Source organism: Ochotona princeps, chromosome 27 (assembly GCF_030435755.1).
Source record: "Ochotona princeps isolate mOchPri1 chromosome 27, mOchPri1.hap1, whole genome shotgun sequence".
Classification (NCBI taxonomy): domain Eukaryota; kingdom Metazoa; phylum Chordata; class Mammalia; order Lagomorpha; family Ochotonidae; genus Ochotona; species Ochotona princeps.
Genome location: NC_080858.1, coordinates 17633415 through 17659048, shown reverse-complemented (window position 1 = coordinate 17659048; position 25634 = coordinate 17633415). Strand labels below are relative to the sequence as shown.

At 45.0% G+C, this 25634-nt stretch overlaps 1 protein-coding gene across 3 annotated transcripts in view; it reads right to left on the bottom strand.

Moving 5' to 3' along the window:
- The window catches only part of GPR19 (G protein-coupled receptor 19), a 35878-nt gene extending 10244 nt beyond the window's left edge, over window positions 1-25634 (bottom strand). Inside the window, exons 1-4 of one of the 3 annotated variants that reach the window (XM_058655894.1) lie at window positions 25463-25634; window positions 24690-24742; window positions 20773-21026; window positions 14027-14183 (exon numbers count right to left, since the gene is read on the bottom strand). The gene's annotated coding sequence lies outside the window, so the exon portion shown is untranslated. The other 2 variants (XM_004592573.2, XM_058655893.1) reach the window with 2 other exon arrangements.

Sequence of the window (25634 nt, the reverse complement as noted above, 5' to 3'; positions counted from 1 at the left end):
ATTTTATGGATCTTATAGGAATTGCAATGAGTTAAGTAAGTATAGGATAGTATTTACGCATACTGGGGGATCATCACCCCTAAAAAAGTGCCAACATGATGTAATGTTTACTCCTGCAACAAGCTTTGCAAAGAATTCTGGGAGGACTGCGGCCCACAGTCAACATAAACTTTCAGTTTCCACTATATCCTTTTGGGTAGGAATTTATTTCGGCGGTTTGCCATCCCTGTTCCAAACTCAAGCTGGGGAAGCTCGTCCTCTTCAACTGCAGTTTTCCATCCTTCACCTACCTCTTTCCATAATTGCACTCCATCTTCATTCTCTCAGATACTGACTGTCCTCATATCTTTGTTTTGCATATTTTATTCTCATTTTCATTAAGATTACGGATTCTAGAGATTGCTAGTGATCAACTGTGAAAATGCTTTTTTTTATTTATTTACGTCTTAAAAACTTTATTTGAAAGGCAGAGCAAGAGAGACAGGGAGGGAGAGATGTGTGTGTGTGAGAGAGAGAGAGAGAACGCTGAGATACAAAATGACTGATTTTCCATCCTCTGTTTCACTTTCCAAATAACCCACAGCAGCTAGGGCTGGGGCCAGGACCGGGCCAGGACAAAGCCAGGAACCTAGAATTTAATCCCGGTCTCCCACATAGCTGGCACAGAAAGCTCATTGGAAGCAGAGGTGGGGTTGGATCCCAGACACTCCTGCGGATGCGGGTTTGACCTGCGGCACCACATGTCAAGACTACTTACATTTTAGTGGGGATCTTAAATGTAAACGATCAGTGCTGTGGTTCTGAGTTAAACTGAAGAGACAGGAGTCTCACTGGCTTCTTGAAATCATGCCGAGCATACTGGCCCTGTTTGTTTCTGATGTTTTAGAGATTTCTGGTATTTATTTATATGAAGGACAAAGAAACAAAGACGATGCAGAAGTATTTTTAAAAACCTACATGCCCAGATTTTTTCATGACTACTATAGGCTATTTTGTAAAGTTTAAAGGGGCCACTGTGAAAGCCCTTCTCTGGGCTGGTGCTGCGGCACACATTCAGCCCCCGCGTGACGCGCCAGTGCCCCATCAGGGCACCAGTTCATGTCCAAGCGTCACTTGCAACCCAGCTCTCCACTTATGGCCTGGGACAGCAGCAGAGAATGGCTCAAGTTTTTGGGCCCATGGCTTCAGGATAGGCCCAGTTCTGCCCATTGCAGCCATTCAGGTAGAGAACTAGTGGATGGAACTAGTGGATCCCTCTCTGTTTCTCCTTTTCTCTGTAACTCTGCCTTTCAAATAATCTCTTCTTTAAAACAAAACAAAACAAACAAACAAACAAAACAGAAAATTGGGCCCAGCACAGTGGCCTAGCGGCTAGAGTCCTCACCTTGAATGCACCAGGATCCCATATACATGCTGGTTCTAATCCCGGCAGCTCCACTTCCCATCCAGCTCCCTGCTTGTGGCTTGGAGAGGCAGTTGAGGACAGCCCAGGCCCTGGGACCCTGCACCCGCGTGGGAGACCTGGAAGAGGTTCCTGGCTCCTGGCTTCAGATTGGCGCAGCATTCGCCATTGCGGTCATTTGGGGAGTGAGTCATTGGACAGAAGATCTTCCTCTCTGTTTTTCCTCCTCTCTGTATATCTGACTTTGCAATAAGAATAAAATAAATCTTAAAAAAAAAGAAAATTAAAAACCCTTCTCTGTTAAAAAAAAAACAAACATGTTCCCTTTGATAGAATAACCAAGGAAAAAGATAATGCAAGACGGTACTGGATCACAGTTGGGAGGCAAATTAAAAAGTCCAGAGCTGGGAATCCTATGGAGGAAGATGAACACAAATAACGTAAGAGGGGGAAGGGGGAAGGAACGTTACCAAAACTCCAGACCTGTACGCCCATGACATGAGGAGTCTTAGGTGGTGGTGGGAAGAAGCTGTTTTCATGGACAATCTAAGGGTCTTATGCAATTATTCAAAGTTATCTAAAGGAATTAATTGAAGCAGAATGGATTTTGCACGCTTCCACTGGGGACAGAATTTTTTTATTATCTTACCTAGGTTTTAAGCTGCTTTGTCTTTGGAGGCTTTTATAAAAGGAGAGACCCCATTGGGTCCACTTCGGCGTGCACCAGCCACTTCTGATGGGAGTGGCAGGATGCTGGCAGTCACACGGAAGCTCTGCGATGACACATACTGTGATTTTTCCAATCTTCAGCTTTTTTCTAACCTGATATCTAGCTGAGATTTTGTTTTAAAAGGATATTGCTGCTCTTACTCTTTCCAAATCAGTCTTTAGAAAAGCCATATCTGTCCTCCTTAAAAAATTTTTTTTGATCGTGAAGGGAGAATTTATAATTATTGTATCAAATGATTTACACATTTTGTTAAATAATGTGCACACATAACACGTGGACCGCGCCAACATGTTAATTCAGACTTCTCACATTCCTGTTAAACATTTCCGGTGCGTCATCATCCATGTTGCATCTGACACACGGTCCTGCTCCTCACATTGCCATTCTGATGTAAGCACACTCCACAACCATAGGCTCCATCTGCAGCCACTTTGTTTCCAATGTCATCACACATCTTATGGATTGCATGGAGCATACACGTTGCAATGTTTTGATGGAGATTTCCTCTAGCAGGGAAATAAACAGCTAAACACATAAATATGTAAGTTCAGGAAGTTAGTGCTATGGAGAAAAAAAACAAAGCAGAATGGGGAACCAAGTACTGATGGAAAATGAAACAGCAGAATGACTAATTGGTTACTAAAATGCCATTCCCAACTCTTGCTTTAACTGTCTCTCACTCCAGAGGCTAAAAAGGCTAGACAATGTCTTCTCCATGGTCCCTTGCAGCTAAGTATAGTCACATTAACATCACCAGCTCTGGCCACAGAAGAGAAGGTCTACTGGCAAGATGCTAACTAGGAGGCTCTTACAAAAGGTTTCTCCTTGGTAGACAGAAGGAGGCATGCCCATGGATCTGCCTGTCCCTTTGTGAACTGCCCTGTGAAGACTGCAGGAGCCAAGCGGATTTCATGAGGTCAGAGCAAGTCCTAAGACTGGCAAAGACACCACGCAGTGCCCTTACCTGGTGGTGCAACTAGAACACCAAATCTCTAGGCTTCTTAGTAAACAGAATCAATGTTACCACAGTGTAAGCCAGTCTGAGTTGTCCTGCCTCTGAAAGCACCCTGAAAGGGTTTTATTTTAGAGAGTGATCAGAGAAGAGTTCTCTGAAGAGGGAAGGGGGCCAGCCATAGCATCCTCTGCAGAAAGAACAGTGAAGGCAAAGATCCTGCTGCAGGAATGAGCTTTTCCTAAGTATGGACAAAGGGGCAGGCACCGCCTGGGAAGCCTACATCTCCATCAGCGTGCCTAAGCTCAAGTTCCAACTCCATTTCAGATTCCAGCTTCAGCTGATGTGCACCCCAAGGTAGCAGCAAACTCCAGGCTCCTGGCTTCAGACTGGCCCAACCCCAGCTGCTGTATCTTGGAGTGGATCAGGGGAAGGAAGATTTCTGTTTCTATGTGTATCTCTCTCTTTTTGCTAAAAAAAAACAAAACAAACACACAACACTGATTTGTTTGAAAGAGAGAGAAACAGATCTTCCACTTGCTGGTTTATTCTTCAAGTGCCTGCAACACCAGAGCCAGGATCTCCACTGACGTCTCCCATGGGGTGGGGGTAGGGGGCAGGAACCCAAGTACCTGGCTATCACCTACTGCCTCCCAAGGTGTGCATTAGCACAAACTGCATGCAAAGCAGGCGTGGGGCTCAATCCCAGGCACTCTGACATGGGATATGGCTGTACAAGTTGTACAGTCACTGTGCCCAGGCCAGCACTGGTAAGCCATCCCTTATGATGCTAGCATTCCTTATCCAAGTGCTGGCTTGAGTCCCAAGTACTCCACTTCTAATCCGGTTCCTTATTAATATATCTGCAAAGGCCCAAGGACTTGGCCCTTGTCACCCAAGCAGACCCTGATGGAGTTCCCGACTCCCAGTTTTGACCTGGCCCTCATCTGGCTGTTGCAGGCAATTGGGGGAAATGAGTCACCTGAAGGAAGACTACTCTCTCTCTCTCCTCTGCCCTGATGCTTGGGGTTTCACACCCATTCTATCTCTCTGCCTTTCAAGTGCAAATGAAAATAAATTTAAAATTAAAGACAGATAAATGGGGATGAACACTGTGCCTGATATAGTAAAGCAGGCAGTGAAAAGTTCACATAAAATAGCACAGATTTTATCTTTATAGAAGTGAAATCCACCACAGGTTTAAGCATAGGGGCAAAATGAAAATGAATTATGTTTAAAAAACCACAGTTTTAGGGGTAGATATTTAACTTAGCACGCTGGCTAAGATGCCCACATCTGACATGGCAGTGCCTGGTCTGGCCCCTCTCCCACCCTGCTGCCACCTCCACGGGAGACCGGGATGGCAGTCCTGACTCCCTGCTATGGCCCAGACCCAGGTACAGCCATTGCAGGCATGCACCTATTGTGGGGAAGTAGACCAGTGAATAGGGGAGCACTCTCTCAATCTCCTGCTCTCCAATAAAACAAACAAATTAAATCAACTTTAGGTTCCACGCAAGTAGCTGAAGACTAATTAAGAGGCTACTATAATAATCTAAGTTAAGCACTGACAGTGGGTTAGACTAGGGTACTAACAGTATATAGATAGAGCAAAGTAGAGAGACACTGGAAATATTCTGAAGATGGAGCCAACAAGACTGTGGATGTTTGATGGAGTTAGAAAAGGATGAGTCCTAGGTGTGAGAGCCTAAGAGCAGAAAAGAAGAAGCTTGAGGAGCTGGATATCAGTAACTCTTATTTTAGACAAATTAAACTCCTGATACCCAAGCACAGACACTAGTTGGCTACTGGATATTGAGTTCTGGAAACTATCTCTTCAGAGCCTTTCCCCACATTCATCATCATCATCATTCATCATCCCATACACACCTAAAGTTGTATTACAGGGTATAATGCACTGTATTAACAATCAGATCCACGATGGCAAGCAAAACCACCTACTTAGTTGTGGTGAGGTGGAGAAAACAGAAATAAAGAACACACAGAACAGTGATACAGTAAATTGTAATAGGTTCTATGAAAAGGGCCCGGCGACGTGGCCTAGCGGCTAAAGTCCTCACCTTCAACGTGCCGGGATCCCATATGGACGCCGGTTCTGATCCTGGCAGCTCCACGCTTATGGCCTGGGAAAGCAGTCAAGGACGGCCCAAAGCCTTGGGACCCTGCACCTGCGTGGGAGACCCGGAAGAGGTTCCTGGTTCCCGGTTTCAGATCGGTGCGCAGCACCGGCTGTTGCAGCTCACTTGGGGAGTGAATCATCGGATGGAAGATCTTCCTCTCTGTCTCTCCTCCTCTCTCTATATCCGGCTTTCCAATAAAAATGAATAAATCTTTAAAAAAAAAAGTTCTATGAAAAGAATGAGCTATTATATATAAGAAGGCATGGTAGGGGGTCCTTCCACTAGGCTGGTGGTCAAAGAAGCAAGGAAAGCAGTAGAAGCAAGCAAGCAGGACATATTCATCTCTGGTAGATTTTCCCAGGACTCCTGTGGATGACAGATGACAACATAATCCAGCTGCAGGCTGCAGCGACCCCCTCGCCACCATCCATACCCTCAATGTTTCCAGATCGTTGAGCCCTGGCCTCAAGCTTTTTTGTCCTTGAGACAACTCAAAACTTTTTTGCAGCAAAAGAACCTAAATATCACATGGACAGCAGGGAAAAGATAGGACTCTCACTCCACACTCTAACTGCTGGCCCAATATCCCATCCCATGTCACATTATGTTCCCCCTAGGCCCTTGCAGTAGGAGGAAACAATACCCTAGTTTTTGCTTAGAGGAGTTAAGCCACAGGGGAAGGGGAAAAGTCTAATTCCCTCACTTATAGAGCCTTGCTCAATGCCAACCAGGTGCCATCTGAGGACTCCACTCCCTCACCGTGATACTGACAGGAGCTGTCCTCCTTGCTATTTTTTTTTTTTTTTCCTGTCCCTTTCTGAGAATACACTGAGACTTTAGTGCTGACTCGCCTTAGAGGAGAGTTGCCTCACTGAGCCTGAGACAAACCTGTTTCCCTGCCTTGTTTTCTGGAAGTTGAGTTGTCTGAAGGGCTTTCTAGAGGGGTACAGAATGAAATGAGGACCTCTGAACCAGGATGGTGGCTGTGCCCTTGGCCAATGCACAAGGTAGACCCAGACAAACACAATGGATCCTAGGGGGGGTGATGAAAATGCTCTGGAAGTGGATGACCGTGATGTATTTCTGGGTGGTTCATAAAAATCACTGGCGTAACATTTACGGCCTATAGATAATACCTCCATTAAAAAATGAATAAATAGGGCCCGGCGGCGTGGCCTAGCGGCTAAAGTCCTCGCCTTGAAAGCCCCGGGATCCCATATGGGTGCCGGTTCTAATCCCGGCAGCTCCACTTCCCATCCAGCTCCCTGCTTGTGGCCTGGGAAAGCAGTTGAGGACGGCCCATTGCATTGGGTCACTGCACCCACGTGGGAGACCCGGAAGAGGTTCCAGGTTCCCGGCTTCGGATCGGCGCGCATCGGTCCGTTGCGGCTCACTTGGGGAGTGAATCATCGGATGGAAGATCTTCCTCTCTGTCTCTCCTCCTCTCTGTATATCTGGCTGTAATAAAATGAATAAATCTTTAAAAAAAAAAAAAAAAAAAAGAATAAATAAACAAGGAAGCCTGGGATCTTGTCCTCACCTTTGCTATGCTCCAGGCTGGTGACAGGAGGTGATGAAGACAAAATGAGGGAGCTCAGAGGCTGATTATATATACACATATGTGCCTCCACCTGAGGAGGGTTCCACTGCTGCCAGGGAAGTCAAGCAGCTGCAGATCTTCCGGCCTGCGAGGACCTGCCCTAGCTCACATCACAGTCTTCTCTGTTATAATTAGAAGGGACCAAAGCGATTGCCCAGTATATTTTATTCTGTATTAAGAATCCCAGGACCAAGGAAGAGGAAGGGAGTCCCAGGAATTTTTGCCACCGACAGCACCATTAGCTGGGTAGGGTCAAGTTTTACCCTTATTTAAAGGAAATATTGCAAGCAATGGATAGAATGGCTCCCAAGAAATCCATAGCCTAATCCCTGGATCTACAAATCTGATACATCATAGAGCAAAAGAAGCTCTGTGTATATAATTAAGGCTATGAACTTAAAAATGGGGAGATTATTCTGGATTATGCAGGCAGGCCTAATGTAATCACATCAGACCTAAATGCAGAGAACATCTTTGACTAGAGGCAGAGGGGGTACAGCAGCAGAAGGCACGAGGAGGAGCTGACAGGCTGTGCTGGCTCTGAGATGTTGGGGCCCCTACATAAAGACAAGGGAGAGGCCTCCAGGAGCAAAGAAAGCTCCGGGCAGCTCCAGACTTACAGTCCTCAAAGAAATAGGACCATCATCTTAAAACTGCAAGGCACTGGGTTCTGCCTGGAAGGGGAGCTCATCCCTGGATCCTTGAAGAAGATCACAGTGCTTGTCAACATCTTGAGCACCACGACGTACTCAGCAGAGAATCCAGCCAAGCCCACCCAGACTTCTGCCTACACAGCTGTGAGATCAGTGCTATCTTAAGCCACTAGATGTGTATTCAATTCATTATAGCAGAAAACAAAAACAGATTAAACAGAGCGCTTCTTCTACACTTGAGTGTAAAGACTAAAATTCATAATAGCCATTCTATCACTCTCCTACTAGCATCTGGGATGGAATTAGAAGCCCTAGAAGGTTTAATATAGGATATAATGCTTTGTGAATCACCTTATATGTTGATTCGGGGATAAGAACCTAGAATCTGGGGCCTGGCACTTTAACCTAGCAGCTAAAGTTCTTGCCTTGTACGCGCCGGGATCCTGTAAGAGTGCCGGTTTATGTCCTGGTTATCCCACTTCCCATCCAACTCCCTGCTTGTGCCTTGGAAAAGCAGTAGAGTATGGCTCAAAGCCTTGGGACCCTGCACCTGCGTGGGAGACCGAGAAGCTCCTGGGCTTCGGATCAGCTCAGCTCCAGCTGTTGTGGCTACTTTGGGAATGACCCAGTGGATGAAAGATCGTTCTCTTTCCTTTTCTCTGTAAATCTGACTTTCCAATTAAAAAATAAAAAAAAAAAATTTTAAAAAGGCACCTGCCAAGTAAGTGTTAAAAAAAAAAATAAAAGAGAAAGAAAGAAAGAAACCTAGAATCCAGCTCTCATGATATATACTACCCAAGTTGAGAGACTCTGGTCTTATTTTTGTATCAGCATAAAGACCCTAAATAAATCAGTCTCTCCTGAATCCATTTTCATGCCTGCATTATGCATGAGTCAGCCTAGATTTCTGAACTCGTTTTAGCTCCACAAACTGAAACTGAGAGGTGGACCTTGTGACCTGGAATCCACAATGTATAGTCACTCCTTTGGTCACCACTCTGATTTAGCAGACAGCTCACCCTGAGGGTACACTCTGAATTTATCTAGGACTGTGGGACCCAGCAATGGAAGCTTTGGCATCCAGAATCAGCAGTTCAGGTGTCCAAAGGATGGATAAAGCAGAAGTTGGATTTCATTTTGCACTAACATGTGTTCTTCTTCAACAAATTATACTATTAGGTAATCAGATATCACTGAAAATATGATGGGGCATGGGTATTTGGCATGGCAGTTAAGATGGTACTTGGGATACGCATATCTTATATTGAATTCTTGGGTTCAAGCCCCAGCTCCACTCTTACTTCCAGTTTCCTGCTAATGCACATCCCCAGAGACAGTCGGTTCAAATGAAGTAGATCCCTGCCACCCACGTGCGAGTCCTCGGCTGTGCTTCCAGCTCCCAGCTGTTCTGGGCAGTGGAGAATGAACCAGATGACTGTTGTTCTTTGTATGTCTCTTTCTTAAATGACAAATGCAAAATTAGAAAAAGAAAAATACCACTGGGTGTGTATTCATCTGGTTTATGAAATCACTATGTATTTTAGTGCTATTCATTTGCACATATTTTGGAAATTAATATGTTACTGTCATCATTTCTTATTTAGATCCTCTCTGCATATTGGCAATAATTGACCCGAATCACCTACATCAGCTATTTTCAACTTGCCCTCTTCAGAGCCACACGTGACAAATGTATCCACAGGGTACTTCAAAGTTTGTGAAAAATATATACCATTTTTAACTTCTCAAAATACCCCACTATGTGTGCCATACTCCAGATAACAGGAATCTTGGAAAAATTCATGAAAAATGTACACTATATTTTAATTCCATTCCCCACAAACTTTGTGAAGTACCTTTCTAACTCCAAAATTATTTGTAACTCTAGAAGCTTGATTTCAAGTCTTCAAAATTTTATTTATTTGAAAGGCAGAACGAGATAGAGAAAGAAATCTTCCACCTGCTAGTCTAGCCCTCAAATGAAAGCAATGACTGGAGCTAGGAGAGGAGCCAGCATCTTGGAACTCACTCCAGATCTCCCTGGCCTGGCAAGCAGCCAGCTATTTGAGCATCATTTTCTACATTATCAGGAGTATAGTAGCAAGTTGAAATTGAGAGTGGAGCAGGGTCTCAAACCTCAGAACATCAACATGAGATGCAGGCATGGCCAGCAGCACCATAACCAGTGAATCTAGCATTCCATTTATTAGCAAGCAAATATTTGGCAATAGATATTCTCTGTCTGGGACTAATAATGTATTTTGAAAAATTGGCTGGTAAGCACCGCCATGCTATATCAAATTGTACACCTAAAACTGGAATTCTTGAAGGCTAGTGTGCTTGCAGCAGAGAATCTGGAAACAATGGTAAGAGGCAAGTGCCCAGTTACTCTCTCCCCAGGCAATTCTGGAGTGACATACACCAGCTCTCTGAGTCTACTAACAAGCATTAAGCATTCTGTATTTTTTTAAATATTCATTTATTTATTTTAAAGATTTATTTATTTTTATTGCAAAGTCAGATATACAGAGAGGAAGAGAAACAGAGAGGAAGATCTTCCATCCGATGATTCACTCCCCAAGTGACCGCAACAGCCAGTGCTGCACCAATCCGAAGCCAGGAGTCAGGAACCTCCTCCAGGTCTCCCACGTGGGTGCAGGGTCCCAGGGCCTGGGCTGTCCTCAACTGCCTCTCCAAGCCACAAGCAGGGAGCTGGATGGGAAGCGGGGCTGCCAGGATCAGAACCGGCACCCATATGGGATCCCGGGCGCATTCAAGGCGAGGACATTAGCCGCTAGGCCACCACACCAGGCCCAGATTTATTTTTATTACAAAGTCAGATGTACAGAGAGGAGGAGAGACAGAGAGAAAGATCTTCTGTCCAATGATTCACTCCCCAAGTGACCGCAATGGCTGGTACTGCGCCAATCCAAACCCAGGAGCCAGGAGCTCTTCTGGGTCTCCCACGCGGGTACTCTACTTTCTCTCTGTGTTCTAAGGTCTCCTATGTAGCTAGCTGAATATATAATCTCCTTTAACTTTTTTTATTAAACATTTGTGTGTGTGTGTGTTTGAAATGCAGTTACAGAGAAGGCGACATACACATACATACACACAGAGTGAAGGAGAGAGCAAAAGAGAGAGAGAGAGTGCCATCTTACTCCTCCAATGGCTGCAGTGCAAGAGCTGGGCCAGACTGAAGCCTGAAGAGTGGACCTTCATCTGCATTCCTACGTGGCAGCAAGGGTCCACAGAGCTGGGTCATTTTTCACCACTTTCCTAGTCACATTAGCGGATCAGAAGTGAAGCAGCTGGGTACATTGTCCCTTTTTAGACTGCAGAGGTTTTGAGTCCAAAGCCCAAGCAGGCTTCCAGGCCGCCCTGTACCCTGGCCCCGCCTGTCCACGCAGTCCTGAGTGCACGGCAGGCGTGTGGCACCTGCCTGGCCAGTCTGCACTTCGAGCAGAGCTGCTGTTTCTCTTGTGCAGCCACATTCACAGGTCACACTGGAGGTAAGAATGATGAGTGGTACGATCTTAGGACTCACAATTCATCTACAACCCCCAATTTTCTTCTTTAATGATTTAATTAGGTTGAAAAACAGCAGAGTGGATTTTGTTTGAATATATGATCAAAAGGGCTATTATAAGCCTAGTTGGCCTGCTAATTTGAATTCAAATCGTAAGCAACTTTTCAAAACGTCCTGAAAGAATCTTTTACATTCAGATCCTAACTTGCCAAGGTTTGGGTAAGGCAGTCTGATAGTTACTATCCAAGGTCTGGGGCAGACTTCTGGTCCAGAGGTGAAGATGCCTGCATCCCATGTTTGAGCACTTGGGATAGTACCCAGTTCTACTCCTAATATCATTTTCCTGTTAATGGAGACCCTAAGAGGCAGTGGTAATGGATGCTGCCACTTACACTGAGCATCCAGGTTGAATTCCTGGCTCTGAGATTCATCCTGGCCCAGATCTGGTTGCTATGGGCATTTGGGAAATAAACCAGCATATGGGAGATCTCTTACTTTCTCTCTCACAAGCTGTTGCTCTAAAATTCCCTAGGGAGGAGTCCTGTAGTGCTGGGTCTCCTGTGCAGAATTCTGGGGATTAAGAGCCAGATGGATAGGACGAGACTGGTCTTCTCAAAACATTCATCCTGCAGCTCCCTGCCTGTGGCCTGGGAAAACAGTTGAGGATGGCTGAAAGCCTTGGGACCCTGCACCCATGTGGGAGACCATGAAGAAGCTTCTGGCTCCTGGCTTCCAATCAGCTCAACTCAGCTCCAGCTGTTGCAGCCACTTGGGGAGTAAACCAATGGATGTAAGATCTTTCTCTCTGTCTCTTCTCTGTAAATCTACCTTTCCAATAAAAGCAAATAAATCTTTTTTTTAAAAAAATAAAAATTCATCCTTAACCAGAGGTGAACAGCTACGATGTTGGGAAATGATACTAGGCAAGACATTTTGGCAGATTACATTTATATAAAAATAAAAAAATATCAGGGGGACTTCTAAATATAAATGTCAGAGGGATTACCGATCCCCAGGAAAGAGTTTATGGATGCACCCTCAACTCTAGTTTGCTACTGCTCCGGGGCCAGCCTAACTACATTTATAAACTTTAAGTATAATTTTGACTTATTTCAACCAAATTCACTCTTACCATACATTTTCCTCTTCAATGCGCTCCATTAAGCAAACACAAAACAAGACAGACACAGGCCCCAAACTGGTGCCAGTAGAGTGTTGTCAGTCTTAAGTCTTCCAGTTCTGTATTTACAAATGCACACAGCCCGCTCACCGCATGCCAAGCCTGGAGCTGAGCACTAGACATCCGGAGACAGAAGGAAGTGCCACCCCTCTCACAAGCAGCTTCCTTCAGGTGACTGTCACAGAATAAAGCATTACTCTTTCCAGGGAAATGCAGATTTCAGCAGGGATCAAAGACTGAAGTTACATGACTGAGGTTCAATATCACAGGGGTACAATGACTCTTCAAAATATCCTGTAATGAAACCCTCACTTAGCAAAGAACTTCACGAATTTGAGATTCCTGTCCCTTTTCTTTCTCTTTATATCTTGGACTTGGCAATTTCTCTTAGTTTATTCACATCTTGTAAGAACAAGATCAGTAAATTACCTGCAAAGGGAAATCTAGTCTTTTAGTATAAGGTATGGCAATATTATTTTAAATTAACAAATCCAGTTGTGTAAAATACAGTTTGTGTAAAAAAAAATTTTTTTTAGATTTTTATTTATTTATTTTGAGAACCAGGTAAGATATTTTAAAAGATAATACATTTAGGCTGCTCTTCATACTGGGTTCTGAGAACAGAAGAGTATTTCTAGGTTGCATTAAAAAAAAAATCCAACCATGATGTAATTTTAGATTTCCTTTAGACATCATTTGGTCACCATAGAAACCTACTGTTTTACTACCAGATATCTATACAGCAGAAGGAAAAAGAACAAGCAATTACTTACTGGGTTATTTGGGGGTACAGAACATAATGACTGGGCCAATTTAAGATTAATACAGATTTCACTGAGGTTCCGATTTAGCCAGGCAAGCTGATTAAATCTTCTAGTCAGTTGGACAGAATTTGTAGCCAAAATGATTGTTGACATCATTTGGAGTAACAGAAGCAGGTGAGCAGCACAGCTCTGGGGTTACCAGCACTGGCTTTGGGTCAAGTTTCTTGGTTCAAATTCTGGTTCTACTATTTGCTAGCTGTTTAAAGTTTCCTAACTTCTCTGGGCCTCAGTTTCTTCATTTCTAAAGAATGAGTAATGATAATCCCTTCAAAGTGTGGTGTTAAGGATTAAGTGTCTAATTATTTGTGCTTAGAACGGTGACTCATAAATAGCAGAATTTTTAAGTATTTGTTAAAGAAAGAGAAAACAAAAATTTAATTTGTGAACTTGTCTTTGTGCTGGGTAGAGATAGCGAGAGATGCCAACATTTAGGTGCACGACAGGCTAGTCTAGGCTATAACTTCAGAACATTCCTTTGAGAACTTCCCAGCAGTAATGCTCTAAAGATGTTGAAACCTACGGCAGTCTGCTGTCTTAAACCAGAACAGTGGACAATCACAAGTGTTCCTGGTACCATCAAAGGAACAACCCGCTGTCCACTCAAGCTCCCTAAGCCACTGCCAATGACCTCTGAGAACGTGGGCATAGAAGAAGCAGCTGAAAAGGAATGAAACTGGATTTTATGACAGTGACAATGAAATCTAGTTGGTTTCAGTAATGTCATTCCTCCCTTTGCAGGATTCAGAGGGAAAAAAAGCCTTTTCATCAATGGTGTTTTATCCTCTTCTCATTATATACGGTTTCCATCTAATTTCTCTTCAGCAGGCACTTACTCTGGCCAATTATTTATTTTACAGATCTACCTAGATATCTTTTCTTTTGAAACAGATCCAAAGCACCTACCAAGCATTTAAGCCAGGGCAAAAATCTCCAAACTGCCTGGGGAAGGGAAAGAAGGTATTCTGTCATCTGAGCCAATATTCAGCGGCAGTACCCGGGGATCTCCATCACATACCTTCATCCAGACTTGATCTCACGAACAGCCTTCTTGGGTCTTCTCGATGAGCCACAGTCCTTGCATAGGAGTTTGGAGAATGCCATAAACCGCCACGAAAGCTTGGAAACATATTCACAGCTGCTTTCTGCCTTCCCCTTGGCTCACAACCGGCTTCCTGGTAGGGAGACAAGATGACGCTGTACAGGGTTGACTGCTAAAGCATCTTCCCGCCCCCAGCCCCATGCTGGGTGCCCCTCCCTTCTCCTCTTCAAGGCTTTGGAATGTGTCACATGGGAAATGGATCATGTGGCTCAAGGGGAGAATGTGGCCATGTTCTCTCTCTCCCTTCCCCCACTTTCCCTTTCAGGAGCAAAGCTGCAGAAATCTCTGACCTGATTGGCTCTGACCAAAAATCTCCATATGAAAAGGGGAAGATTCAAGGCTCCAACCTCCAGCCTCCTCCACTTTCTCCCTGCCCACCCCCCACTTCAATCTGAAGATTTTATCCTGAGCTCTTAGAGTGGCTCGGTAAGGAAGGAAAATGAGAAAAACCTTTAGAGAAAAATCTTCTGTCTAAGCCTTCTCTTGCTTTCTCACCACCGACATCCTGACACAGCATGGTGTTGCCCAGCCTTGCTGCAGAGCCCCCTCAGTGCATCTGGGACAATCGCATGTTCAGCACCACGGACAGCATTGCACCCCCAGCAAGGTTCCTTAGAGCCATTTGTCTATTTCACTCTCGGGTAAATAAAGTATCTTAAAGATATCTTCCTAAAGCATTGTGTGCAATTAGAAATAACACCATATTCTTAAGGCTTAAATTTTCTGTACTATAAGCCGTTATCTTATAAATATAGACACAGGGCTCTGCGCGGTAGCCTAGTGGCTAAAGTCCTTACCTAGCACGCGCCAGGATCCCATTTGGGTGCCAGTTCTAATCCTGGTGGCCCCACTTCCCATCCAGCTCCCTGCTTGTAGCCTGGGAAAGCAGTGGACGGTCCAAGGCCTTGGGACCCTGCACCCACGTGGGAGACTTGGAAGAGGCTCCCAGCTCCTGGCTTCAGATTGGTGCAGCACTGGCTATTGCAGCCGCTTAGGGAATGAATCAATGGATGGAAGTTCTTCCTCTCTGTATATCTGACTCTCCAATAAAAATAAATAAATAAATAAATAAATATAGAAACATGATAAAATTTTTATTTTTATTCATCCAAAGTCTCTCTTGTATCTATCTCACTGTCTCCACCTAACCACCCATCTCAAAGCTTAAATAAACTCTACGTTTTGGGAGTGGTGGGACAAGGTTTTCATAACAGTTTACTATATGCTCATTTCTATATTTGTAGGAAAAAAAAAACCACAGAAATGCACAGGAATTCTTGGGAGAACAAATCCAGAGGTTATCAGTTCCAATACCAGGCCTCAGGCAGGGTTGAGAGAGGCGAGGCTGGCCCTGGGAGGAGCTGTTTAGCACGGGTCTGTATCCTGCCTGCTGACGTTCTGGTTGCCATGGTGCTGGGTAACCGCTGAAGGGGATGATTTCTTTCAAAACCGGTCGCCATGGGACCCTGCTGACTAAAGAAAGGCAGGGGGATAAGGTCTGAACTGCTGAGAGCCGCTGAGAATCAGCATTTCTCCGAGGTGAATTCACCTAATAGACTTTTCTTTTTTCCCAGAATTATGGCTGATCTTAAATGCTGAAATGGTTCTAGGAATCAGGCTAGACCAGTGACTCCCTCTCCTTCCACCATCAGGTCAACCACTCCAAGGATCCTGTAACGAGTTCACAGCCGGACAGGGAGAACAAGAGAACGCTACCTCTCCTGGGGGTAGGACTTCTGACTTTTGGGAAGCCCTTAACTGGAAAATGCATTACAGCCTTAGGGTGAACACAAGCAACAGTTTGTGAACACATTTTACAATTGTATGGGAGAAAAGATCAAAATTTTTGAATTTAAATTGCTAAATACATACTTGGATGGCATTTGGATTACTCCAAATCAGGAATTTAAACTTAGCTACTTGTCTAATAAGACTAACATGTAATTATTTCTTAGAATCCTAAGCAAGGCTATTCTTTTATTTAAAAAGATCTCTTTGAAAGGCTGAGCTAAAGAGAGAGAAAGAGAGAGAAAGACAGATTTTGTATTCACTCGTTCATTCCCCAAACGGCTGCAACGGCTGGGGCTAAGCCAGGCTGAATCCAGGAGCTTGAACCTCCGTCTGGATTTTTCACAGTGGTAGCAGGGCCCAAGTACTTGGGCCATCTTCTGCTGCTTTCTCAGGTACACTAGCAGGGAGCTGGATTAGAAGTAGAGCAGTCCACATGGGATGCCGGTATCACAGAACATGGCCTAGCCCACCTGATAATGCCAGCTTCAAGGCAATTCTGAATAAATACTTTTTGGAGGAAAAATACTGACTTTCAATGTGCAGAAACACATTATTTGTAAAAGAAGAGGTAGCACAAGGATGTAGAAGTGTAATTTCCAAAACTAAAGTTCCTTTCTGGCTTAACGGCCACAGCTTTGACTTCTTCCATTTCTTATTAGTACTGTAGGAGAAGAGTCAGATTCATTCCATTTTTCCATATGAGAAAAAGAGAAATTCAATTCTTAATTCTAACATTTGCACCTGCAGCAAATCCATTGATCAAGAAAGCTGAACAGGTGTTTGAAGAAACTCTTAGAAAATCATCAGGTAAAGACTTGGCTTTGATTTCTCATCTAAGTCAATATTACTGCTACTGCTACTACCATTAGTACTACTAACAAGAACAAGTGATATTTAATTCATACCAAGTATGTACATACATGATATTGAACCTTACGCAAATAGCTCTAAAAACACAGGCAGATGACATCACTGGGTCTCAGCTTTAGCCCCAGCGGTCCTTGCCTATCCTTAAGGACCAACGCAGGGCTGACTGGCAAAGCAGGTTAATCTGCCTGCAATCCCATATGGGTGCCAGTTCAAGTGTTGGCGTCTCCATTTCAATCCAGTTCCCTGCTTACGGCCTGGGGAAGCAAAGGAGGATGGCCCAAGTCCTTGGGCCCGTGAGCTCACGTGGGAGACTGGAAGCTCCTGCTTTGGATGTGCTCAGCTCCAGTCACTGAGGACACCTGGGAAATAAAACAGAGGATGGAAGTGCTCTCTTAGTTTCTACTCTTCGCAAAATCCGCTTTTCAAACAAAAATAAATAAATATTCAAAATAAATAAATAAAAGGAATTCAATGAATTGAAAGAGTGATACAACTGGCACCCTGGGCTTGCTGAACTCTACCTGGCCAACACAAAATTTCCTAAAGAGCACAGCATCACTGATCCATCAAGAGAACATCACAAGCAGCAATGACCAACCTGGAACTTGAACACAAACTGAACGTCCACCTCTCAGTTCCAACTTCGATGAGCAAGAACCAATCCTCTAAATGCTTCTGGGAGCCCAGGAATTAAGCAACAGCTGCCAAGCTTGTTGCTCTGCACTTTGCAAATATCTACTTTCTACCATCACCTCAGCGTCACTGATTGGCTTTCACTGTGACACACAAGTGGACCCAGGTTTGTGGATTCCATAGCAACACTTCAAACTGGCTTTGGATAAACTGTTCTGCTACAGGGCTATTTAATCCGAGTTTCAACCCGATGAGACAAGTGTTGGTATTGCCATTTCTGTTAGACTAAGGAAACTAAGGCTCTATATTTTCTATGGCTGTGTGGACCAACTGCAAGTCCACAAAAGCATGGTTAAAAACAGAGCAATTGCCCCAAACCTTTCTGATTCTCCTGGAGCACAGATACTGAATTAACAGTCAGTGGGGCTGGCATAGTAAAAGCCATGTGATACCTAAAAGAACTGAACAAACATATACATATATATATATATATAGAGAGAGAGAGAGAGAGAGAGATTTACTTGTTTGTTTGAAAGGCAGAGTTGGTGGGGTGCCGAGATGGATTCTCCATTCGCTGGCTTATTCCTCGAATGACTATAATGGCTGCTGCTAGGCAGTCCAAAGCCAGGAATCAGGAGCTTGTTCTGGACCTCCCACTTTCGTGCAGACCTCATGTATATGAGTTATCCTCCACTGCCTTCCCAGGCAAACTAGCAAGGCCCTGGATTGGGAGTGGAGCAGCAGGAACTCAAACCAGTACCCATATGGGATGCTGGTGCCACATGCTATGCGCGTGGCACCTTTACCCACTATACTTTAGCACTGGCCGCCCAAAAGAACAGAACTATATTCTTTCCATGAGTTAAATAAGTGTCCTGGTTATCTGTGTGTCCCTGATGGAGAAGGCATGTGGCTTTAATAGGACAAGAACATTAAGGGAACACCATTAGACACATTACATTAAGAGAGTTGTCTAAGAGAAAAAAGAAAAGAAAGCCACATAAGCGGAAATGGATAGATCAGATGGAGCCAGAGGATCCTCAGGGAACCTGAGAGCAAAAACTGGCAACCTATTTGGCTGCCCCAAGTGACAATCTTGGGTCTGAAGTTTACCAGGTCCTTATAAACCCAAGGGTTCTACCAAGATGACCCAGTCTCTAAATGTTCTTGTTATAAATTCTTAGAAAAGAGGAGGCATTTATCCTAAACGTTAAAGTTGCTGGGCCCAGCCCTATGGCTCAATGGCTAAATCCTCACCTAGCAAGTACTAGTTCGTGTCCTGGCTGCTCCACCTCCCATCCAGCTCCCTGGTTGTGGCCTGGGAAAGCAGTCAAGGATGGCCTAAAGCTTTGGGATCCTGCACCTGCATGGAAGGCCTAGATAGGAGGATCCTGGATCCTGGCTTTGCATCAGCTCAGCTCCAGCCGTTGCAGCCACTTGAAGAGTAAACCAATGAATGGAAGATCTCTCACTCCTCTCCATAAATCTGATCTGCCTTTCTAATAAAAATAAATCAATCTTGGGCCCGGCGGCGTGGCCTAGCGGCTAAAGTCCTCGCCTTGAAAGCCCCGGGATCCCATATGGGCGCCGGTTCTAGTCCCGGCAGCTCCACTTCCCATCCAGCTCCCTGCTTGTGGCCTGGGAAAGCAGTTGAGGACGGCCCAATACATTGGGACACTGCACCCGCGTGGGAGACCCGGAAGAGGTTCCAGGTTCCCGGCATCGGATCGGCGCGCATCGGCCCGTTGCGGCTCACTTGGGGAGTGAATCATCGGACGGAAGATCTTCCTCTCTGTCTCTCCTCTGTATATATCTGGCTGTAATAAAATGAATAAATCTTAAAAAAAAAAAAAAATCAATCTTAAAAAAAAAAATTAAAGTTTCTGGTTAAGGCACCTGCATCCCAACATCAGTTTACCTGGATTCAATTCCTGGACCCTATTTCTGACTTCAGCTTCCTGCTAATGCAGATTCTGGGAGGCAGTGGTGATGCTCAAGTAACTGGGTTCCTGACACTGACTCGGGATACCTTGACTGAGTTCCCAGCCCTCAGTTTCACACCCACCTCCCACTGCTGCAGGTGTTTGGAGAGTGGACCAGCAGTTTGGAGTTCGCTCTTTCTTATGCAAATATTTCATAACTAACTAAATTCTTTGGAGGCACAGTCTGTCCAGCTGGGCCTAAGTCAGATTCAGAGCCAGGACCAGCCAGCAGCAGGCACTGGGACACAGACAAGTCCTACATAACCTCTCAGAACTCTCTAAAAAGGCATTCTGCTCTCTTCCTTCTCCCAGTTTGTGCCTGCTGTAGAGACAGGGAAGCTCGGATTTGGGATGTGGTTACTTTTCCCTTTCCCTGACCTATTTGTAAACCTCTTTGCCTATTCCTGTTTCTGACCTCTTCAGGGTTACAGAGTAGCATAACAACACATCATTGCTGGCGGTATCCTGAGCTGCCATCACTTTGTTTATACTTCCACTGGGTCCTGTGCACCCCGGCATAAGCTGGGATTGGTGGCAGGCTGAGCATTGCCGGGCTGCAGCAACCACCAGCAAAAGCCAAGGTGAGGTGAGACATGCTAGACTAGGCTGCAACACACACCAGCATGCACAAAACCTAGGACTGGAGATGAATTTGGAAGAGGAACTTCAGGAACTTCCCTGCTAGGATCTGTTCCCACTAGTGAGCATGAGAGCCAAGACAGGAGATGGACCAGGCTGGGCCGTTCTGCATGTAAGTTGGTTAGGGGACAATGCCAAGTTGGGCTAGGTCACCACATCCATTGGCACATGCAAGAGCTAGAGTAAGTGCAGGTCAGATAGGCTTTGCTCCAGCATCCGCTGGCAAATGCCAGAACTGGGTGCAAATCATGTCAAGCTGGACAACAGTATATCACAGCAAGCAAAGGATCTGGGGCTAGGAGTGGGCTTTGTAGACGAACTGTGGCCACTCCTCTGCTAGGCTGCAGCTCCCACTGGTGAACATGAGAACCAGGCCTTAGGCAAGGCTGGATAAGGCAACAGCACCTGTTGGCATACGTGTGAACTGGGTCTGCAGGTGGGTTGAGCTAAGCTAAGTCACAGCACTCATGGGTATGTATGAGGACTAGATGGGAAGTGGGACAAGCTGGACTAGATGCTGCACATGCCATCACGTACAGGAACCGTGGCTGAGGACGAGTCTGGTGGAAGTTATTGGGCGTTGCCCCAACTAGGCTGCAGTTCCTAATGGAATGAGTAAGGGCTAGATTTGTGACAGACTGGACTGAGGTAGTCTGCAGTATTCTTGTTTTGCATGGGAGATGGAGCTGGGGTTGAAACTGACCAAGCATGTGCCCAGCACAGTAGCCTAGTGACTTAAGTCCTCACCTTGCATGTTCCAGGATCCCATATGGGTGCTGGTTCGTATCCCAGCTGCTCCACATCTCTTCCAGCTCTCTGCTTGTGATCCGGGAAAGCAGCTGAGGATGGCCCAAATCCTTGGGATTCTGCACCCGCATGAGAGACTCTGAAGAAGCTCCTGGTTCCTGGTTTCAGATCAGCTCAACTCCGCTGTAGCTATTTGGAGAGTGAACCAGCAGACAGAAGATCTTTCTCTCAGTCTCTTCTCTCTGTAAATCTGACTTTCCAATAAAAATAATAAATACATCTTAAAAGAAAGAAAGGAAGAAAGGAAGGAAGGGAGGGAGGGAGGGAGAGAGGGAAGGAGGAAGGGAGAAAGAAAGGAAAACTAACTGACCAGGCTACTGCACTCACCAGTATGTGCATGGGCTGATGCTGGTGATGGACTGAACTGGACACTGAACTGGCCTGTGCACACAGAGTCAGGTATGGGCTCACCCAGGTGGGGTTTCTTAGGGAACACCCCAACCAGACTGCTGGACTCAAACTCTGGCCACAGGAAGAATCACAGGAAATGTGATCCAACCTTGAACTGTACGTACTGGGACTGAGCCTCCTCAGCTGCTGATGCCTGTGTAGTGGACAGCATTTCCAGATGCACACAGGGGACATGACAACCAGATCATCTAGGCCAGCAGAGGAATTCGAGTGCTGCAACAGATGAAGGAAAACAGAACAAGTTGAACAACTCTTTGGGAAAGTTTTGGCAGCAAGTATATGGGTAAACGGATGCACTAAGGTGGACTGTGTCAACCAACAGACCTTAGAAAGGTTTTCTCGGGCCTGGCGCGATAGCCTAGTGGTTAAAGGCCTCGCCTTGAATGCATGGAATCCCATATGGTCACCGGTTCTAACCCTAGCAGCCCTGCTTCCCATCCAGCTCCCTGCCTGTGGCCTGGGAATGCAGTCAAGGACGGTCCAAAGCTTTGGGACTCTGCACCCACGTTGGAGACCTGAAAGAAGCTCCTGGCTCCTGGCTTCGGATTGACTCAGCTCCAGCCACTGTGGCTGATTGGGAGTGAACCATCAGATGGAACATCATCCTCTCTGTTTCTCCTCCTCTATGTATATCTGCCTTTCCAATAAAAATAAATAAATCTTAAAAAAAAAAATTTTTTCTCCACCCAGGAGCGATGAAATCAACAATGTATCAGAACCTCCAAAACCACTCAAATAACACCCCTGGAACATTCTTCCCCACATCAGGGTCTTTATAATTTCATCAAATTACCCTGGATGCTGATCCAGTTTGGCAGCAAAAGAGCAGTCCCCTAACCTTCCCCCAGTACTGTAGATACAGAAGAAAAAGGAAAAAAATGGAAACATTTGTCCCATCTTCCCATTTCTCGACCCGTCCCACCCTAATCGGTAGCCCATATGGGTGCACATTCTTAACTATGTAAACAACATTTAAACTAAAATTAAATTTTAAAAAAGGAACCACAGTTGTCTTACTAGAAAGCACCTTATTTCTTAGAAGCGTGTGTTTCTGACCCAGATATGATAACTCTCCTATTCTAAGGAATTGTTTAGTCACCAAAAGGCAATAATGATAGGATTTGACACCATTTTATCTGTCAGTACCAAAAAACCATGTATGTGGTCAAAGTAGCCACATCAACCCTGACAGGCTATGGGAAGAAGTACTGACCTGCTGGAGGAAAACACCCACACGCATACCCTTAAAAGGCATGTCTTGATGCCTTTCTCCAACCGATACAGCACAGCAGTGGCAAAAGTTCATCCCATTCCACTACCACCATCACACCTGCTGATGGTCCACGATTCACCAAATGGAAAATCGACAGACACCATCATCTGTGTGCTGTCTGTGCTATATCAAAGGAACAACCTGGGAGGTTGTCTGCCAACTCTAGCAAATTCTGTTTATTTCTGGCATCCAAATTAGTGATTTCACACTGATTTTTCTCAAACCAATGCGTTTACTTCACGTCACAGTGGCCTCCCTCCTGAGTAAAGCTTATGATGCCCTTTGTTCATGTCAAACTCCAGCCTTTATCCCTTTAAAACATTTTCAGGTACACAACTACCCATCTTAGCAGGGTTCAATGGAGAGCTTTAAAAAATATTGAGTTCTGGGTCCTAATTCCAGAGATTCTGATTTAATGGGTCTAGACTGAAGTTTGACCATTAGCATTTTTAAAGGCTGCCCAGGTGGTTCTAAGGTAGAGAATCTATCTTAAGGTTCTGTATACACAGATGGACCTCTGCTTCAGGAGCACCCACAATCCAGCTGCTAGGTGACAAGCATAAATGCAGTGGGAGGCTCAAGCAAAAAGCTGATTGCTCATGTTCTGTATACCAAATTCTACGCTGGCAACTCACATGCTCTTTTCAACATGTACATCACGTTGTCGTTAAAATAATCGTACAAAATAGACACTATTATATTTATGTAGAGTTGGGAAAGAGAGGTTCTCAGCAGTTACACAGAGTGACTAGCAAACCCAGAGCCAGACGCTGCGTCCCAGTTCCAGTTCTGCACACTTTCTATGGCCTCATTTTGAGCTGTCACGCCTCATACAGTTGGATGATGATCTCACCCCCTACAAGACACCCAAGTTTCAACCCAGAAATCCTATTCTATTGCATTCATGGATTTTCCCTAAAGCATTTTCTCTTGAATTCCACACATGTAGTCCATCTGACAGGATATACTCTAGGCTGCCAAAAAGATGTCAAGTTGTATAGGGAGAACTTGATAGGGTATCTGTCATGTCTGGCTCCTTGCCAAAGTACTTCTTTTCTATATACTAATACCTGGATCCTTCTCCGTCACTGCTAACATCAACCCTGCGCCTTTCCATATTTAGTTTTTATTACAAACACAACTATATTGCTTACCTATTGGCCATTCCTTTGCTGGGCTTACTAAAATTACATACCATCAGCATTCCTCTGCTTTATACTCCAGAGAGCATGCAAAGAATCAAATTATACTGACTAATTTGCAAAGGATTGCTGCCAGTGTCAAGATAGATTCTAACAGCTAATGAACTAGAAAGCTAGAGTCTAGAATTATGTACTTTAAAGAAAAGATTTAATTTAAAGGCAGAGTGACAGAAAAAGCAGAGAGGGAGCTTCCACCCCAACGCACTCTCTGATTCTCCATGCCCCTAACAGCTGGGACTGGGGACAGGCTGAAATCAAGTCAGGAACTCCATGCAAGTCTTCCAAGTGAGTAACAGAGACTCACATGAGTCATGTGATCCATCACCCCTGCTTCCCAGATGCATTAGCAGGAACACGAATTCCAAGTGGAAAGGCTGTGGAGCCCATGCAGTAGTATAACAAGTTAACCCTCTGCCTGTGGCACCAACAACCCCTATGGGTGCCGGTTCTAGTCCGGGCCGCTGCACTTCCCAATCCAGCTCCCTGCTTATAGCCTGCGAAAGCAGCAGAGGATGACCCAAAGCCTTGGGCCCCTGTATCCACCTGGGTGACCCGGAATAAGTTCCTGGATCCTAGCTTTGGATTGGCTCAGCTCTGGCCATTGCAGCCATTTTGGGGAGTGAACCAGCAGATGCAAGATCTCTCTCTCTCTCCCTATCCCCTCTCTCTGTAACTCTGTCAAGTACAAATAAGTAAATCTGTAAAAAGAAGAAGTGGAGAGGCCAGAACCTGAACCAATACTCCACGATGCCACAGAGGCATCCTAAGCAGTGGCTTTACCTGCTCCACGTCTCCCATCCATGGAAGTAGCTGTTTTTATAATGTGACAGGAATACATCTGAGTCTTAGTAGCTAAAATGTCATATCTTATTCCATGAAATCCACATTTCCCACTGGCTGAGGTACATTAGCAGTAGTAGAGGCCCGACAGAGTCCATTGCAAGGAGGACATTTCTGGTGCTAAATGGTACCTTAATGACGTTGCAGAGCAAAATCCAGTGCTTGCACAGGCGTCCTATGGGTCCTGGGAGAAAAAGATGTCAAGTTAGTCAGATTCCCTCAAGACTCATCTCAAATTCCTGACTTCTGCTGTTTTGTCTAGCCTTCCCCTGCCCACAGCAGCCTTTCCTTGGGACTATGGCTTTGGAATCTTCCTTGTTTTGCTCATTTCCCCAGTTCTACCTAGATACCATATACCATAGGCTAAATGTAACATTTCTTAAATACGCAAAGAACTATCAACAGTTCTCTCAGCTACCACAGTACCTCGACAAATTCATGCAAAACAGAACTAAAAGGAAAGCTTATTGTGCAAAACAAGGGGAAAAATTTTAAAGCCATGCATAATTTTTAATAGATATTTTCCACAAACTTCTTGGAGGGCCCACATACGCATGAATTTCAACTTTTTGCTACCACAATAAATTTATCTTTAAACTTCCATTTTCCGTTTTGGAAGTATTTTCATATACAAGGTCAACTTTGATTTACCTCAAATTTTCCTATCTTCTTCCCACTGTTAGTTACCTCAGGTCACATCTCCTTGTCTCCTGAAGAGAAAAAAAAAAATTCCTTGGCCCCTCTCATTTCTCTTTTTATGTCGCTCCCAGAGTGATTTCTCCAAACAACGAAAACCACATCACTGATTTTTAAACCGTGACTGGCTCTCCCACGGCTGTTCCTTTGCTCGGTTCGCTGAAGCCTCAGACTTCAGGTACGAAAGCGGAAAGAAAGGAAGACGCACCACACAGGCATGTGGAGATTCGACGGCAAAGGCTCGAAGAATGTGGGGTTATGTACTCGAATACATCGGATCAACGTAATGGACACTTCCTGAGGACCACACTTGGCCGCCTCTCAACACCCGGAGGAATATTTTGAAATTTTTGCGCGCTAAAGGCGCAGCGCATGCGCGG